This window comes from Motacilla alba, chromosome Z (genome assembly GCF_015832195.1).
Source record: "Motacilla alba alba isolate MOTALB_02 chromosome Z, Motacilla_alba_V1.0_pri, whole genome shotgun sequence".
NCBI classification, from domain to species: domain Eukaryota; kingdom Metazoa; phylum Chordata; class Aves; order Passeriformes; family Motacillidae; genus Motacilla; species Motacilla alba.
Genome location: NC_052046.1, coordinates 9,755,533 through 9,774,082, shown reverse-complemented (window position 1 = coordinate 9,774,082; position 18,550 = coordinate 9,755,533).

Sequence of the window (18,550 nt, the reverse complement as noted above, 5' to 3'; positions counted from 1 at the left end):
TCTTCCTGGGTGCTGCTGCAGGCACAGGTGACAAGTGACAGAGGAATGACATGAGGTGGGGGCATCAGGATGATTCCCTGGTAGATCTTCATGGCATATCTGACAAACTTCCCCAAAGCAGAGCAGATTAATCACAGGTTTCTGTTGCCTCTGTTGCAATGGGTGCAAGTTGAATCACATTGTGTGCAGCCAGGAGCCTGGCACAGACCCAGGCAGCACACCTGTGTTGGCAGGTCAAGTCTCTCTCACATCTGTTACTTCTGCTTTTTCTGTGACACAGCAGGAGGGAACCAAGGGAAGAGAGGGTGAGAAGCTGCTGGTCAGAGGGGGTTATGCAACACAGGAGACATTGGCATCATTTCTGCAGGGCTCTGGTTTGCAGAGTCATTAGCAAACAGCCAGTGCCCTGCCTACACGCAGTGTCTAGCCAAGCTTCTGGAGAGCAGTGTGGCTGGTGCTGGGCTGTCGTGGGCACAAATGTGTGCCAGCAGTTGGGAAAAACTGGAGGAAGAGCTGGGAATATAAGAAGCTGCTGAAGAATAAAATGCAGATTTGATATCTCTACCATGGTCTTTGCCTGCGTGTCCTCAGCTCATGGCCAAAGTCAGCACTGTGTGAAAGCTAAGAATTAATTTCTTCTCACTGAAGATGACCTGTCATATGAAGACAAGCTGTGAGAATCAGGATTGTTCAGTCTGGAAAAGAGGAGGATCTGGGGGGACTTTACAGCACCTTCCAATACCTAAAGGGGTTACAAGAGAGTTGGAGAAAGACATTTTACAAGAGGCTTTAGTGATAGGACAAGGAACAATGTCTTCAACTGACAGAGGGTGGGTTAGATCAGATATCAAGAAGAAATCATTTGCTGTGAGGGTGGTTGAGGCACTGAAACAGGTTTCCTAGAGAAGCTGTAGATGCCCTGAAAGTGTTCAAGGCCAGACTAGATGGGCAACCTGGTCCAGTGGAATGTGTCCCAATCTATGGCAGGGAGTTGGAACAAGATGATTTTTATGGTCCCTTCCAACCCAAGCCTTTCTATGATCCAATTATTCATTGAAGAGCAACAACTGCATGAGCAACCCTACCTCATTTCCTACAGCAGCATCTTACCTCATGGCACTTGGAAAGCTATGTCTCAGAAAAAAGGAAAGAATAAATGGTGTAAGCCAGGGTGGGAAGACCTTTTGTGATACATCATGCTATAATTCAGCTAGGGTGTGATGAAATGTATTTGTACATTTATAGGATTTATACATTTGCTCTCCCACAGAGAGAGCAAATACCAGGTTTTACAGGGCTGAGTGAGCAGGGCAGCACTCAGAAGAGGGTTAGGCAGCCTGTGGATCCCTTGAGCACTGCATTTCATTCCCCATAGAACTTGAGCTGAGTTCTGAGAGGAAGGATAGGAAGAGAAACACACATGTGGAGAGCTTGGAAGAGCCAGCACGCAGGAAGATGGGAAGAGCAGCAAGAAGGATTTGCAATCCGCAGGAGTGAGAACTGGAAGTGCTTCTCTGGGCCTGAAGGCTTGGGATGAATTTTATTTCATAACCTGGGCCTTAATAGTCATCCCCCTACACTCCTTCTCTATAACTAGTGTTTCATACCATCCTTTAGAGAGCTTCCCTAACCTGCTTCCTTGTTTTTGCAGAAGGATTTTGTGCCCCTTTTTACCTCCCTCTATCCTTTGCATTTGAATGATCTTAGCTGCAGACCTTGTAGTCAATCACCTCTGGACTAAGATCTACTCCAAGTTAGCTTTGTCCTGTCCAAACTAAAACTCTCTTGTCTTTGGCCCTTAAGGTATCTGGCCAGCAACTCTCCACCAGACTGGCTGAAATAGAATTTTCACTCTCTTTCCATTCTCAACCTTTCCTGCTCCCCTTTTTCACAGCTCTGTTTCTTCTCTTCCTCTCCTCAGTCTGGCCATCATCTCTGATGTACGTTTCAGTTTTAGGAATGCTTGTAACCCAAGCACTGGTATGGCACTTACACTCTTTTCACTAAGGCAGCCTTCATGTTGTTTGCTTTCTTCCTGGGCAACTTTATAGAGTATGTTGACATGTTTCCTTCCCCAAATGTGTCTTAAAGACTGATTTGGCCTACAGCCCAGACAAGGGCTACTCCACACTACCCTTAGCTTCACTCCAGCCCGTGTCAAGTGACCATGGAGTCACTCCAGCCTGTGTCAAGTCACCATGGAGTGTTGTGACAGCATCTCTTGAGATACAGTCTTTTCCTGTCTTCCAGGTGACTTTGTTGTCCATACCTAGTTCTCACATGGTGTGACTTCGCTATGTGACAGCATTTAGGACTGGCTTTCTGACAAAGGCTTTGTGTATCAGCTTGCTCCACCTGGTGCACCACTAGAGCACAGAAATCACTGTGAGATTCAGGGGACAAACCAGCACCAGATTCTGGCTGTGAAGGTGGCCAGTGGGGTGTGGTTGGAGCAGATGGAGGAGCAGTGTCGGTATAAAGCCATACTTTCTCCACCACATGTTTTCAGCAATCCTTAATAAAGATGAAGCTCTGCTTAATCTTTTTCTGACCAAAGCATCATCTTGTCTAGTGGTCCTTGCTGGGTTGTTCTTCCGTAAGAAAATCTGATTGCCTTTGATCTATTCTGCATTGTTCTGCATCCCAGAAATCCTAGTTAATTAATTCCTCAGACTGACAGAGTCACAGAGCGGGTAAGATTGGAAAGGACCACATTTGGTCCAACCTTCCTGTTCAAGCAGTGTTATCCTTGAGCACTTTACAGAGGATTGAGTCCAGATGGTTTTTGAATATCTCCAGTGAGGGACACTCCTCAATGCATAGTGAGAGAGTACTTAAACTTGCTTCAACCTGCTATGTCATTACTTAATTAATATGCTTTTTTTTTTCCTATAGTGTAAAACAAAACAACTAATCATTTCCCTTTCCCCTTTTCACTTCTCTGTACATTCTGTACACTCTGTACACTTCTTTCAGTACATTCTCTGAGCAGGAAGGGAGAAAACCTGTAACTGATCCTCAGGCCACTTTCCCAGTTGGGGATAACTGCTCTGAACACCTTTGCACAGTTAGAGCTCCTCCTTGTAAATTACACCTACCTACACTTTAATTTGTCATTTTATTTTGTTATTTAATTTGTCATTTTGTCCCCCAGCTTTCATTCTGAGATCTTGCTCATTTTCACTGCGCTGCATTCCTCAGCCTCACCATCAAACTTTTCCCCTTCACTGCTCACACACAGACCACTTATGAATACATCAAAAATCACAAGCCGTTGCACAGATCCTGGTGGGACACACTGGCGTGTTCCATTTTAAACACTGACCATTTTCCATTCATTATCTTCTGCCTTGCTGTTAATCATGGGAATAAGCATGTTGCGGAGGAGAGCAATTAAGGACATTTGGTGAGGGATCTTTCTGAAAATGCTTTGGGCATCCAGTAACATCCATCTGTACAGCCACATTAATTAAAATGGATTCATCACTCCTTTGAAGAGTGAGACATGACTTTTTTTCTGCTAGAGAGGGATTCTTTCTTCCCCTTTAATCCCATTTCTCTATGTGCCCATGGATGCTATTCCATGGCACTCTGTTGGAATTCCTCCAGAGCTCTTGGATAATGCCATTTGTATAGTTTACTGTTTGTGTTATCAATTTGTTTTTAAACATACCCTGCTAACTGCTTTCACTTGAAGCATCTGTTCCTCCACAAGGAGACTGTAGGATGGAAATTTCCCTTCATTCCTTGTTGGTGTGGATTACTCATTTTGCTTTTGGCTGGGCCTCTACCTTCTCTGAATGGTCTTTCACACCTCTGTTAAACTATTTATGGCAAGCATCCAGGGTGAAATTTTTTTTTTTTCATTTGTAATGGTTTGGTGGTTTGGGATTTGGGGGGTTTTATTTAGATTTTCAGCTTATCACTCTAACAGACTGTTACGGTTTTCCATTTCATTTGTTGTGGTTACTCTTCTTCAGAGAATTGCTGAAGGTGTTGAAACATCCTCAAAAGGGTGAGCTGTCTCTTCCTATATGTCTCATTTTCTCTTTTACTTGCTAATTTAATTTTTCAGAATTTGGAGTTTCCTGGAAGCTTATTGCAAAATCCTATCAGCCACAGTTTTGTCAACCTTAAACACCACTTCAAATTTCAGTAGCTTCATCCTGAACTCTTTCAGAGCCAGTTTGGAGGAGGATGGAAGATGGAGGACAGTTCACAAGGGCACGCAGTGATAGAACTAAGGAAAATGTGCTTTAGAGGAAAGAGCATAGATTGAGTATTAGGAGGAAATACTTTACTGTGAGGCACTGTGAGGCACTGGCACAAGTGGCCCAGAGAAGCTGTGGGTGCTCCATCCTTGGCACCATCCTTGCCACCTTGGTGGCAGTGTTGAGGGCCACCTGGATGGGGCTCTGAGCAACCTGAGGTAGTGGAAGGTGTCCCTGCCCATGACAGGTGATTGGAAATAAATTATCTTAGTGCCCCTTCCAACACAAACCATTGTGTGATTTTACAAAGCATGCAGAGAAGGTGCAGAATTAATGCCCCATGCAGCACCGTGGACCTGAGTTCAGCAGCAAAGTTATGGTAAGTCTTCAGCCCCTCCTGTGGTACATTCACACTTGAGGCTTTGGGAGTTTTTTGCTCTCATTGGGGATGCTGCATTCTTCCAGCAGAATCTCTGGAGGAAGCACAGAGCATCTGAGGCTCACAGCTGCTCTGGGCAGGGAAGGCTGAAAGATTTTCAGCTTGTGTTTTGGTCTGTGCTTTGAGTTTGCTTACTGTGTCTGGCCTCAGCTCTTTGTATCACAGACCCTGGCAGCTGACAGCCAGGGGAACCCCCTGCATACCACAGGTTTTGTTCCCAAAGCTGTGCTTGGCTTCCAGTCAAGCAAAAACATTTGACAAATTAGGATGTTGGAAAATTAGTAAGAAACACCACACTGTCAGGAGACCTGCAAGAGAGTTTCAAAGTGTTTCTCCTGCTTTTGTGCTTTGGAGGTGTCTGCCAGCAACTGAGCCCTGCTGTGGCTGGTCTGGCAGGCGTCAGCTCAGCTGCTCAGTCCCTGCCAGAGGCATTGTCTCACCAAATATTGGCTGGAATGACAGCAACAGCACAGCTGAGGGCCTGCTGAGCTGAGAGTGCAGCAGCCTCACCACGCTGCATGCACTGTGCTGGGAGGAGAGCAGGGGGACAGTGACAGGTACTCCAGGAGCTCTGCACAGCCCAGGAACAATGAGGTGGCTTCCCTGGAGGAACTGAGGCCATGACTTCAGGCAGATCCCAGTTGGGAATAGGCAGTTATCATCCCATCTTAAGGCTGTAAGAGATAGCTTGTGTCTCTGTATGCTTACAAGTGTGCTGTTATCCTGGATGAAGATTGAGGGGGAGTGGACTCCAATCCTGACAAGTTAGGTAATGGAAAATATTTGCCAGTGCAAGACTCAGAAATGCTTCTGTAGAAACCAGCCTGGATCCAGCATTGCCGTTGCTGATCCACAGCTCAGTATTCCTGACACAAGCCATTTCCTCAGAGCTGGTTTGGGGTGCCCACGGTGCTCTCTGATGTCAGAGCTGGGGCGGGGCCTTTTTATCATGGGTGCTGCTCTGGCTCCAAGCCAGCTCTGCACTACACTGCTCGCATCAGCCTGGAGCTACCTCTGGGTCTTCACATCCACAGCAAAGTTAATTTACAAACTGTCCTCAAACAAGGGAGAGTTGGAGTTTCGGAGGGGACTTTGTATTCAAGATAGAGCTGGAAAAACATAACCCTGTGCTGTAGCCAACAACATTCAGCAACATTTGCCTTTAGCTTTCACCTGCAGTTCTCTTCTGATTTCATCCAAACTTGGATGTGTCTGTTCTAGCTCTCAGTATCTAAATGCAGGACCTCTATCCCTAGTTCCACTTCTCCTTAACTAAATTTTTCATTCCTCTCTAGCCTGTCTTAGCAAAAGAAATGGAGATTCTCCGGAATCATCTGATTTCTTTGAGAAAGCATCTCAGGGCATGAGGAGAGGCATGTTTGTGCTGGGGGCTCCAACAAGAGGTGCCATTTTTCCTCAAGATCAGTGCAATCAGCTTGTCTAGTGCATGCATGCTCTAACTCTGTGTAGCTCGGGTGCTCTGCTGCAAGCACAGGCCATTCCTCTGGTTCTGGGGCGAAGGAAACCTGGCTGCTTTTCAGCCGGATGGCTAATGGCTGGGGCAGGGGACGGCACTGCTAACACTGCATCAAAGGCTTAATGAATTCCAAAATCATGTGCTCCACGTGACAGCACTAATGCTTCCCTTCAGCGGCTCATTTGGGATTTGGTTAAAAACACATTTGCCTGACAAGTTCCCAGTGCTTGTTACTGCTCTTTTGATCCTGTTATACCCTCCTGGTCCTGCTGCAGGAGGCAGGGGCCAGGTCTCCATAGGGCTGGGCACTCCGTGGGCCCCATGGCTGTCTCTGGCCATTACCCTTGCCATGGGCACCAGAGCAAGGAGAGCAACACAAGGAATCACAGGGAACATGGGACTCCAGACTCTGTGGTGGGAGCTCCTCAGATTTTTTGCTGGGGCTTGCCGTGTTTGGTTTTTCTCAGACAGACTTTTGCCATCTGTAGAAGATAAAGTTTGAGAAGGAGGCTGCTTTGCAGTTTAATAATAAATGGCCCAGGTTTCCCTGCAGCATGTGCAGATGACTTTGCAGTTGTTCAGGTTTTGTAATAAACACCTGGTGTTTTCTGCCCACACTGGCCAAACTCAGTGTGATGTGAAGCTTTTCTACTTCCTCTTCTCACATACGTATTAAATATATGTATATATTTTAAATTATCACATTTTTCTCTTGTCTTTCAACAGTTTTGGTGATTAACATCTTCATTCAATGTTATCTTCCCATTGGTTTGCTTCACACTGGCTTGGTACACTCTGTGCATGGTCAATTTGTACTTGAACGAGTCCTTCCCTGCCTCTTTCAGGCCAAAACTGTCCAGTTGCTATTCTTTCTGCCTCATTTCTATCCCTTCCTGTAGGGGCTGCTGCCAAAGGAGATGGTTGATCTAGCTGGGCTTGTGTAGGAGAGGAGAATCTACTGTTTGCAGAGCTTTTCTTTGGTAACTGGGGATTGTCTTTTGTCTCTAATTTGTAGCATGAACTTTGACTTGGCAGAGTTCTGTCTATGTCATCCTCATAGGAGGTGAAATGTAGAGCTTTTTGGATGGAAGAATGTCAGTCCAGATCAAATGCAAAGGATCTTCATTGCTCTTGAGTCCTTCAGCAACAGGAGTGGATATAGTGCTGAGAAGTGCTTCTGCAGGAAAAGGTAGATAAATCAGGGCAGTAAGTCACAGCCCCGTGATTGCCCAACTTAATGACACTTAATTTGTTATTGCTAGGTGTTTTGCCTACTCTTTTTCCCCTTTTAAGAAAATGGGATCTTATGTGTCAGACAAATAATATGCTGTAAGACTATGTGGGATGAGGAAATTATCTGCATCTGATGGAACTAAAACTGTACTCTCTGCATTCCTGTTGTAATTATACCTGTTAGAGAAGAGTCTCTGTGTAACATGAAGGTCTAATTAAACTGCAACTAGGAAAGAACTTGTCCGTTCATGGTGTATCAAGTTCACAAGAGACCACAGAACCACTTGGCCAGACGTCTGTGGTGGCCCAGGGGAAGGCTTTCATGTAATCCTCACGTCATGCAAGGCCTCCAGCCAGATGGGCTCTGGGGGTGTGTTAGCTTTGCTGCTAACACTTGGTTCATCCCACCTCATTTTCTGTCTTCTCAGACTGTCCGCTTGAGACTTGGGTGGTGCATCAGCCTCTGCCAAGCGCCAGGGGCTGCTCCTGCCTTGGGGACAGCCTCCTTTCCTGGTGGCTCTGGTCTGTCCTGGCATCACTAGAGCAGCAGTGGGAATTGGTTCCTCTTTCCTGCACTGTTCAGAACATCTGCCATCCTTCTGCTCCCTGGGCAGCTGGGAGAGGCTGCCTGCTGGTACCTCTCTCTGCTGGGAGCACACTGCTGCGAGGGCCTGCACAGACTTGTGGTCTGCCTGGTTTGGGCTTTTCCACTTTCCTGGCAGGTCAGGGCAGATGGACACTGGTGTCATGCAGAGCTAGGGGTTTTCTCATGCTGCCCCTGAGGTCTTGCACTCCTGCCCGAGGCAGCAGCGACGGTTACACTACATAATAAGGATTAGTACATACATAGTACGTATACGTATTATGTGCAGCACGCTCTGAGCCCAACCTGAAACACATCCACAGGAGCTCATAGAATCACAGGATAGATTACATTGAAAAGGACAAAATCAAGGTCATCTCTGCCATGGGCAGGGATGCCTTCCACTAGACCAGGTTGCCCAAAGCCGCAGCCAGCCTGACCTTGAGCAGTGCCAGGGGTGGGGCGGCCACAGCTTCTCTGGGCAACCTGTGCCAGGGCCTCAGCTCTCTCAATGTAAGAAACTTATTCCTCATATCTAATCTAAAATGACCCTTTTTGTACACAATTGCCCCCTGTCTTATCCAACAGGCCCTGATGAAAGGTTTGCCCCTCTCAGATCCAGCAGTCCCTCTAGCAGTGACAAATGATCCCAGCAGAGCCTGGTGCCTTCTGTTGGCTTCTGAGCCAAGGGTTGCCTGGTCTGGAGCACGTCAGCAGCAAAACTGATGCTAAAAAAAGCCATGAGAGGTTATGAAGAGTTTCAGGCAAAAAAGTACTGGGAGAATGTTGTGCAGAAAGCTGCATGGGGTCAGGTCCCCAGCTGCTAGATGAACATCTTGGGAACACTCCTGCTGCATTTTGCTGCCTGAATCACCTTCCTCAGGCATCACACGTGTCAAGAGCAAATGTGAGTGAAGAGGAGGTTCAGGAACAACTGGGTCAGAGACCTGCAAAGGCCAGCTTGCTTGGTAGCACTGCTTTGATGAACTGTTGAGGCTCTAGAAAGATTTGTTAGCGAATCCTCCATTTCTGCAGGTGGAAAAAATTATAGCTGGTCTGTAACACCACAGTGGGCTGTCGGTAGATGTCCCCAGACTGAGCTGCTTGGCCCTAAGACACGCCAAAGTCCTCATGCTCTAGGAGTGCTTCCTGCAGCTCAGGGGCAGTGCTGCTGAATATCACCCCTTTGCCTTGTGCTGTTGCCAGCCAAAGGCGTGGATTAAGGTAGTGAAGGAACCTGATGCATGTGATACCAAGGTCCTGCCAAGAAACCCAGGGAACAAAATTACTTTACTAGTGCACCTTCTTCAGGCCATGTTCCCCTCATGCTCCAGAGCTCAATGCAGAGCTTAAGCCCGGGAAAACCAGGAGAGGAGCATGCAGGGAGTGGCAGAACCAGATTGGGAAAAACAGCAGTTAACTAAGAGATGCTGTGGTGAATTGAGACATCCTTGCCTCCTTTCCACAGTGTCCTCCCAGGAGTCATCAGCACCATCCCCTTTGCACAGCTGTGAGTAGGAGCGACAATAAGGCTCGCACATGTCCCTGCTGCCTCGCACCCATGTCTTGCTCCAGCTGCTATCCAAATTCTGGGCTGCCCCTCTGCCTTCTTTGAGGTAGGAGCTCTTCAGTAGCTGTGCAAGGGCCTCCCCAGGACCTGGCAGCAGCACATTTCTGTAGGCTTTCCCCACGCTCTTCGACATCTCAGCTCAGACTGTGCTGCCGATCACGTCCGCCCCAACACCCCGCTGGCAGAGCTATCTGTGGGTTTTATCGCCCAACAATGCGTGCAATGTTATTGTGCTAAAAAGAAAACAAAGCCTAATCCATTTTAAATTAAAACAGTGCCCCAGTGTCATGCATCTGATGCAGACATGGTCTGGCAGCGCAGTCCTGCTGGCTCCCCAAAGGCTTCACCCGAGAGGTGCTGGGCTGTTCACTCTGTTCCCAGCAGACATCAGTCACAGCCTTCAGGCTGGGGGGGTTGGTTTTCCCAGGCCCCTCGGGTCTAAAGGCCCTGGGCTGGCCTGTCTCCTAAAATGCTCTGTCACTTATAGGTGGAGCACTGCCATGTGCCAGAAGTTAGCAGCAGACAGAAACCAGGGGAGACAGAACTGGGATCTTCCTATGGAAGGGAAGGTTGACAGGACAAGAGGAAATGGCTTCAAGTTGCACTGGGGAAGTTATAAAACCGGATATTGAGAAAAATTTCTTAATTGAAAGGGTGATTAAGCATTAGATGAGACTGCCCAGGTTAGTGGTGGAATTGCTGTCCCCAAAAGTCCAAAAGCCATGTAGATGTTGGCACTTGGGGACGTGGTTTAATGGTGGATCTGTCAGTGTTGGGTTAATGGCTGGACTCAATAGTCTTAGAGAGTCTCCAGCCTAAATTATTTTATCATTCTATAGTGGTATAAGGCCACAATAAAGGCTTTGCCAGGTCTGGCTTAGGGTTTATGAAGTCTCAAATGGACTGAAGAGGGGATGAGGGTACTGGTCCTTTCAGTCCAAGAGACCATTTTTTGGCTGTACTCCTTCTGTTCTAAGAAATTCATTTCTGTGATAGCGCCTCACATCTGTGTTTGTCACACAGCAGCATTAGAGTCTGCTCAGGAGGCAAGGCTGGCTCTGAGGGTGCTTCCCAGCCAGAACTCTTTCCCAGCCCTTCTCCATGGTGATTTTTTTTCCAGCTGATGTGCGCATGGATATTGGCCACAGATGTGCAGAGCAGACCTGTGGTGCCCAGATGGGGTTGCATGGTTGAAAACAAGGCTTTCTGGCCGTGATAAGTAGGCTCACCTCCACTTTTTCTTCATCCTCGATTCTGGCAAGACGATTAAAGTTTCATCCCATTGTGATGAAGAACAGGCTGTGCCCCACTGTGAAGAGCTGTTTGGCTTGTTTGATATACAGGTCTTTTATGTTTGCACTATTGTGCAGCAGTCACGGGTGTGAGCTTTGCTTCGTAGCCATCACGTGGCAGCAAGCCCTGCCAGTGGAAGCTCTGGCTGCACGTCCCTCCTGAGATCCCTGCCTGTCTCTCCTCTGCTGCTTGTCACTGCCTGCAGCAGAGCCTGGTCCCTGTGTGCAGCTGTGGAAAATAAGGACTGGCAACTGCTGAGGAGACTTAAGACCTGTTCAATTTTTGTAAGGCAAGTGGCCATGAGTAAAACCCCTTCTGTTTGTGTGCTGCAACCCTCTGCATCTGACCAGCACCCTTCTGTGAATGATGCAGCCCCTGCCCCGTGGCTGTGTGTGTGCAGCTGGCACTGAGGCACAGAGAGCTGCTGGCAGGCTGCAGCATCCCCGGGGGATGAGCTGTGCTGCGCTGGGCTGTACTGCCTTGGGGGTGTCTCTCTGGCATATGCTAGAGCCTCATGATTTCCATGTGTCTTTCTGGGTCTCCTCTACTCTTTCACAACCCTGCAAGTGTCATTTATGAATCTGACTTCCTTTCCCTCAGCGTATTTTGCCAGCTCATCTGTGACAAGAATGATTCTTAAGAACAGCAGTGAAAGAGTGCACTGACGTCCCTTGACCCCGGGATATCCTGCTACGTGTTAAAGAGACATGTTTTCTGCCTGTAGGCTTCCACACAAGCAGTGTCAGAGATGCTCAGGGCATGTGAACTCCACAGCTGAGCTCCTGAGGGTGTTTGACAGCAGAAAAGTTCTCTCCTGCTCTTAAACAGCATGCTGGGATGACTGTCAGGAGTTCTGCTGAAACTGGCTCTGTGTGTGGGCAATCTCTAGTCTGGAGGTTAATACCAGGACCCTCTGGCAAAATCTCAGCTCAGTCTCCTCACCTCGAGGTGAGGATTTACTGTGAAGCCTGAGTGACACGGTTCTCTTTGAGTTCATGGCACATAAAAGCAAAGCATGAGGACAAGGAGCAGGGCAGGCTTAGGAAATACAGGTTTTTCCCTGGGAAATCCAGATGTTAGAAAATAGTATTGAGTATGAAGCAGAGTGGTATGAATTCCTATCAGGATACTGTGCCAGAAGGAGCTAATGCTTTTCCAGACAAGGATGAATTGCAATGAATCACAGAATAGTTTTGGTTGGAAGGGACCTCAAAGATTATCTTGTTCCAATCTTCCTGCCCTGGGCAAGGACACCTTCCAACCTGGATCTTGGATTGTATGTGGGAACAGGGAAGGGATCCCTCTTCCATGAGCAGTTTTGGTGCGGCTGTGGCTCATGTAAAGTGTCCTGTTCTGGTATCCACATCTTTGAAATAACTTTGATGGAAAATTGTAGAACTTGTAGGAAAAAAATTATGGACTCTCAGGCTGGAAAAGGGTCCTCCAGATATTAATTAAAAGGGCTCTGTTTTATTAACTTATCGAGGTGGCTATTGAGGGGTACTTAGAGTGAGATGTGGGAAAACACACAGGAACAGCTCAGAATCCTGGGCTGGCCACACAGCAGAATGAGAAGCAGCAGCATGGTGTTAATCAGACTAATGAAAAACAAATACAAAATATGTCATTTCAACATCCATTGGAGGAGAGTTCTAAGAAAAATCCTAAGTCCCCTGAAGGTTTATGAGCTCCAGCTCTGTGTTTCCCAGAAGTGAACACTGGATCATGTGCAAGCTGCCAGGCTGGGTGCCAGGGTGATTTGGTAAGGTGATGCCTGGCAGAATGGTCTGGCAACTCTTTTTGCAGCTCTAAGTCTCTAACCTGCCCCTGGGATCTTCCATCCCAGGTACCTTTTATTTTATTTTAACTGCTTTAGGTCATTAAGACACTGTAACAATAGTTGAAAGTGAATTTTTGAACAGCTCTTCCACAAATTCCCCTTTCTTTGTATGTTTGTCTTGTAGTCTTATGGCCCCAGCAGAGGCTTTGCTACTCGATTCCCCTTTTTGGAGAAGCTCTTAAGGAAGAAAAGGTCATCATGCAGTACCCACAGAGTCACCCACAATGCCAGTGATCTGTTTGAGCGTTCCCAACCAGCATCAAGTATCTCCTAAGCAGAGAAAATGTGTATGGTTTCTAGGGTATAGAGTTTACAGTGCTGGGGAAATTTCATCAGAAAGCATTTCACAATTTTCTGTAAGTTACAGGCAAGATCCTCAACACTGCTAATTTCTTGTTCATTGAGACACTGTTTCTCTTTCCCTCATGCCAGTTCTCAGCCGGGGGAGTAGCTTGGTAGCTTCCTGTGACTATAACACAACTCAGAGTTTGCTCTGCAGCCGCTTGCACCGCCAGGCCTTGCTCAATTGAAACATCCAGGGAACTCGCCGAAGCCGGTGGTCATTAACACTGTTTCTTATGTGCGTGGAAATTATTGTATACAGGCTGGTTACAGAAAATAACCTTATATCCTCTGATAAGAGTTTCATTACGGCGAGGAAAAGGTTACAAGTGTTTACAATTATGATACTTAATTTCAAGGACAGGACTCGGAGCAATAAATTTCAGGAACTAGTTAATGAAGTCACCTGGACTCAGGAGCACGCGGACTTGGCATGGAACAAGGAGTGGCATGGAATTTTTTAGTTCTCTCGGTCCAAAAAACATTTTAAATTTGTGGCCTGAATAATGTCTAAATATTTTAGGAGGTGACTCCAGCCCTCTGTGGTTGTACATCTATGGTGAATGATATTGAGGATGAACAAAGAATCTGAGCAATAATAAAAGTGGTTAATAAAATTAACAAAGAATGCAGTGACTCGGGGGTCAAGTTGTGCATGGAAAACCTGAGAATTGCTCCCATCTGAGAACCTGCAGTGGAAACGCCAAAGGTCCATGAAAGGGTCTTTAGTAGTCTTTGATGGAGAACAGCAGAGAGGAAGGAAAGCTGTGTGAAGATTGAAAATCCAGTTTTAGGGGTGACTCCTCAGCCAGACAAGCATCCAGCTCCATGTTGTGAGACAGGGGAACACAAAAAGAGGACAAAGTAAAAACCAGGTGCAAGGACATGCCACTCCATCCAGAATAAAATCTAGAGGTGTTCTAAAATCTAAGGTGTTCAAAGGGCCTGAAAATTGCACCCTGAGACCTGAAAGAACCAATAGCTAGCCTACAGGTCTGGTGTCTAGCAAGAGGCAGTGTCAGAGCAGAGACCAAAAAAAGGTACCTCACTTTCAGTGGAGAAAAAGGATCTGGATGTCTTCAGAAGAAGAAAAGTTGTGGGATAAGCAGGAAGAAGGATTGAAAAAAATGAATGCAAATTTGCTACAATATTTTTTTACCTTACTAATCTAGATACTTTCTGGACAAAGGAAATGTTCTTGGTTCCTTCACAAGGATTTCAGTGAGTTTTTAAAGTAATTTCAAATGTAAGTGTTAATTACAGTCAAGATGAAAAGGAATGCAAAGATACGATTAAAAGGAAAAAAATAATGGGTTATTTTAAAAGAAACCAGAGGACCTGCATGGTAAAGAAATGCACTGAGGTGGATTTTAGGACCCACACTCATAAATACTGTCATTAGGGACAGTGGGGGGAAGAGGGAAGAAGGTGCCTACAAAACAAACTGGGAAACACTACAGTGCAGCTGAAAATCAGGTGGTTGCAGCAGAGGTGTGAAGACTGCCTGTCATGGAACCTGGTGTTGTGAGCTGCTCATTAGAATTCGTGGTATAAACTGCTGGAAGAAAACAGAAAAAGAAGAGCATGTGAACCACGTGAACCACCTAATTGTGTGTTTACTGTGAGTGGTTACACATGTGGCAGGACAAGGGTTTCCCATGCAGGTTAAATGTATAATTTAACATGTCTATGTTCAGAAAAGATAACCTGGACCTTGAAGAGGTGCAGCAGGTTGAGATCCTGAGTAGAAGGGGCACTTAGACTGTGACAAGCTAAACTCTTTCAGACTTCAGTCTAAATTTTCAAAACACACTTTGAGAAAGGATAGAGTTGCTGCCTATAAATATACCAGGAATATATGATGCTGAAAGGGAAGCCTTCATACAGGAGCTAACAAATACACTTTAAAGGAAAATTAAAAGAAGATTCATAAACTCTGGGGTTTTCTGGTATGACCAAGAAAACACAGGGCAGGAGGATGGCCGCTGCTTTCCACATGTGGCTTCATCAGGTTGTGAGGGAGGCCACGAAGCTGCTTTTTAAAAAGAGGTATCAAACTCAATTCCTAGGCAAGGATTGTCAGTCCTAATTTGAACACAGCTATAGGTAAACTCTTTTTCTGTTTGCTGCAATCAGAAGGATTGCAGTATTCACTGCTGAAGAGAGATCATGACACACCTTGGTGTTCTTGGAAGTGCTGCCAGTTTCAAATCTCTACATTTTTGTCCTGCTGGAACAACACTATAGCTGGTACTTGCCAGCAGCTACTGGGAAGATTGTTTTCCTACCTGGAACATACTGACATAAGGATCCAGAGGCTTCTATGTAGATTCTGCCCTAAGTCAGACTTATTCAGTTTAAAGAAATTTTGGTATTTTGAGACTCAGATCTGGAAGCAAGCTTCTTAAAATAAAATTCCACTTCCCATTATCGAAGTTATTTTTAACCAATAGGCAGCAATGACCGTGTAAATATTACACATTACAACTGTGCACAGAAACACTAAAATGTGTATTTTAAACCCACCTCTACTACAGCTGCTAGAATTCATAGTTTTAAAGCAGCTCTTATATCTCAGGTTGGCCCAAGTCCAGGAGCTCTCAGACCAGTTTGTTCCCCTGGCTACCTGCTTCCTACAGCTTGGCCACAGAGAAGAGCAGACCAGGATCTAGACTAGGTCTAGAACCCCACAGCACAGGTGCTGGGGTTACTCTGAAAATAGGGACTATTACCCTAGACCTCCAAGGGAAAACAACTACTTAATTAACACCGTTGCCTCAAAATACCCCTTGTCATCCTACTCTCAGGCACTGGAAGTAGATTATTTGCTGGAGACAAGCGCTGTGTTGGTGTAGGGCTTGGGCAGCTGATGGCACAGCACAACAAATGCACAGATGTGGAGATGAAAGTAAAGATACCTGTGAGGAGACTCTTCCTGCAGCTTTTGCAATTGCAAAGCAGACTAACATCACCTCAAATGAGTGACTGTTATTTAGGCAATTCTACCCAAATCTCAGTAATGAAATACAAACTGCAGGTGCTGGTACCTGGGATTCACTTCAGTGATTGGCATAGATCAGCCTGATTTTGTTTAGAAATCATCCAGGGAACTTAACTCTAAATTGTGAATAGGCACAACAGCAGCACTGATAAAATAGTGTCCACTAGTGGTTTTGCATTAAAAGTAACGAACAAAAAGCCCTCAATAAGCTCCGGAATTCACTAGTATATCCCGTGGGAAAGGATTACTGGTACAATTTTGAATCAGGCCCAGAGTGCCAAAATTCTTCTAGACATCCAAGCCTTTCCTTAACAAGAGTTAATTTTCCTGGGAATGACATCCTTTTCCTGAGAATAAACCCTTTTACGAGCATTTAGAAGTCGTCCCTCCCTACAGCACTGCAGCTAAAACAAGACCAGCCAGTGTTTCCAGAAGTACACCCACTCTATCTCAGACTGGTGCATCTTGTGCTGGGCAGGATTGGAGAAGCTCCCTGGTACGCCAGTGCTTTGTGCCTCAGGCTGGATCCATGCTGAGCTGAGCACAAGTTTGGTGCTGCATATTTCCTGATAGCTCACAGCAAAGTGGGGCACAGAGCTGGGCTATTCGCAGGGGGCTGAATCCCTCTGATCAGATCTCCCCTAACGTAATTCTGACAGGGAATCCCAGGGGACAGCTTTTGGTGAGGATATAGCACTGGTGTGAGCCCTGTACAGGACAACAAACCCCTTGTGCCCTTCCCTGTGTGGCCTGCAAGGCTCATGGAATGTGGCTGTGATCTACAAACTCTAGCATTCCCAGGAGGCACTATCCAGACCAAGTGCCCTGATGATGGAGTCACCTTTCATTCTAAGTGTCCACAGCTGCCAAGTGTCATCTCTACAAAAGAGCTGACAACGTGTAAAAGATCACAGGTGGAAAGAAGACACGCACAGTTACAGCTGCCGTGATATGATATGCTCATTCTCAAAGAGCAATAGAGAGGGAGGACAATGAAAGCTAAGCAAGTCAGGGCCGCAAAGAGAATGCAGGGTTTCCTCCCTGGAGAAGCAAGCAGAACTGATAAACTCAGGTGTGAGGTGGGAAACTTCAGGGTCTTGTCCTGAAAAAAGGGTTGACTGGGTCTGTCATTCCTCTGCTGTATAAAACTGCCTTCTTCATGTCCCTTCAGGATAAACACCGTTTCAATAAACCACAGGATATGAGCAGGAGAGTGCATTGGAATTACAGTTTATGGTTGGTTTTCCTCCCACAGCCCTGCTTCCTTGAGCCTGGACAAATGAATATCTTCTTATCCAATGGTTCAGTTTATGTGGTGTGGGACGGAACAAGGTGGATCAGAATAATTGCATTGATCCTACCTGCAGGTCACCCCTGGAGGCAGAGTTCTCTGTCAAGACCTTCTAGAAGAGAGGGACCATCTCTGGCACAGCCCATAGCAGAAGCCCATGGAGCCAGGTAGCCAGTGGCCAGCAGCTTGTGTCCCCAGCTGCCAACCTTTTGGCATGTTTTTCTTCTGCTCCAGGAGGAGCAAAAGGAAAAAAATCCAGCCCCAGACAGATCTTCTGTACCACTTGATGGATCTTGAGCCTTCTTGCAGCAATGGCAAGCCTGTGGATAAGGATGTATTCACACAGCTATGCTGAGCACATTCATAAAAGAAGGTATTAGGTTGACCAGTGATTTGGGCTGGGAAAGAGCTGGGCAAACTGGTTTAGCAGAGGTGTGGAGCCTATGGGGCATGGCACAGAGCTGGGACTCTGGCAGTGCCACAGAGCAAGGCACAATATCCCACTAACTTGTTCAGTACCTTTTTGTGTGTGCACAAATTACATGTTGACAGAAAGGATTTTCCCATTCCCTTCTACACCACATGAATAAAACTATTTGCTGGTTGGACTCAAACTTCCTGCTGGATGATTTTCATTGGTTGTGCTGTAAATCCGCTATCCCAAGACAGTAAGCGCTCATTCCCTGCTCTCTGGTGCGATACAAGCCAGGGTGCTATGGGCACAGAGTTCACTCCACCAGGCTGGGCAGCCATGCCTGCTTTGCTCCTTCGTTACAATCGCTCTTGCCCCCAGAGAGTCCTGGGGCCCCATACGTGCTGTTTCTGTTCCTGACCCTTTTGTGATGGGAGAAACAAAACCATGGGCAAAAAAAATGAGAGGAGGTTTCACCCAAGACTTATTCAACAGCAGGATGGGGTGGACTTTTTGTTTTGGTTTGGGTTTTGTTTCTCTCTTGATAATCTCTGATGCTTACTTCACTTTTTTCTTGGCGAGTGGTGAGTTGACATCACCACGACTCTCTGGTCTCTTCTAATGTGTTTTATTAGCTGATTAAAGCCCACCCTCATGCCATGCATCCTTGATTACACCGAATGTGCAGCACTTTGCATCCACCAACACGGACCACAGTCTGTTGTACATGTGCCCAGTCACTTTTGGTGAAAAACCTTGTTCAAAGCTTTTTGGTATCCAGATACACTGTATATGTACACTGAGCAGCACCCACATGCTTCCTGCTACCTCTGAGGAGCAGGAGAAAGACTTCTGCCC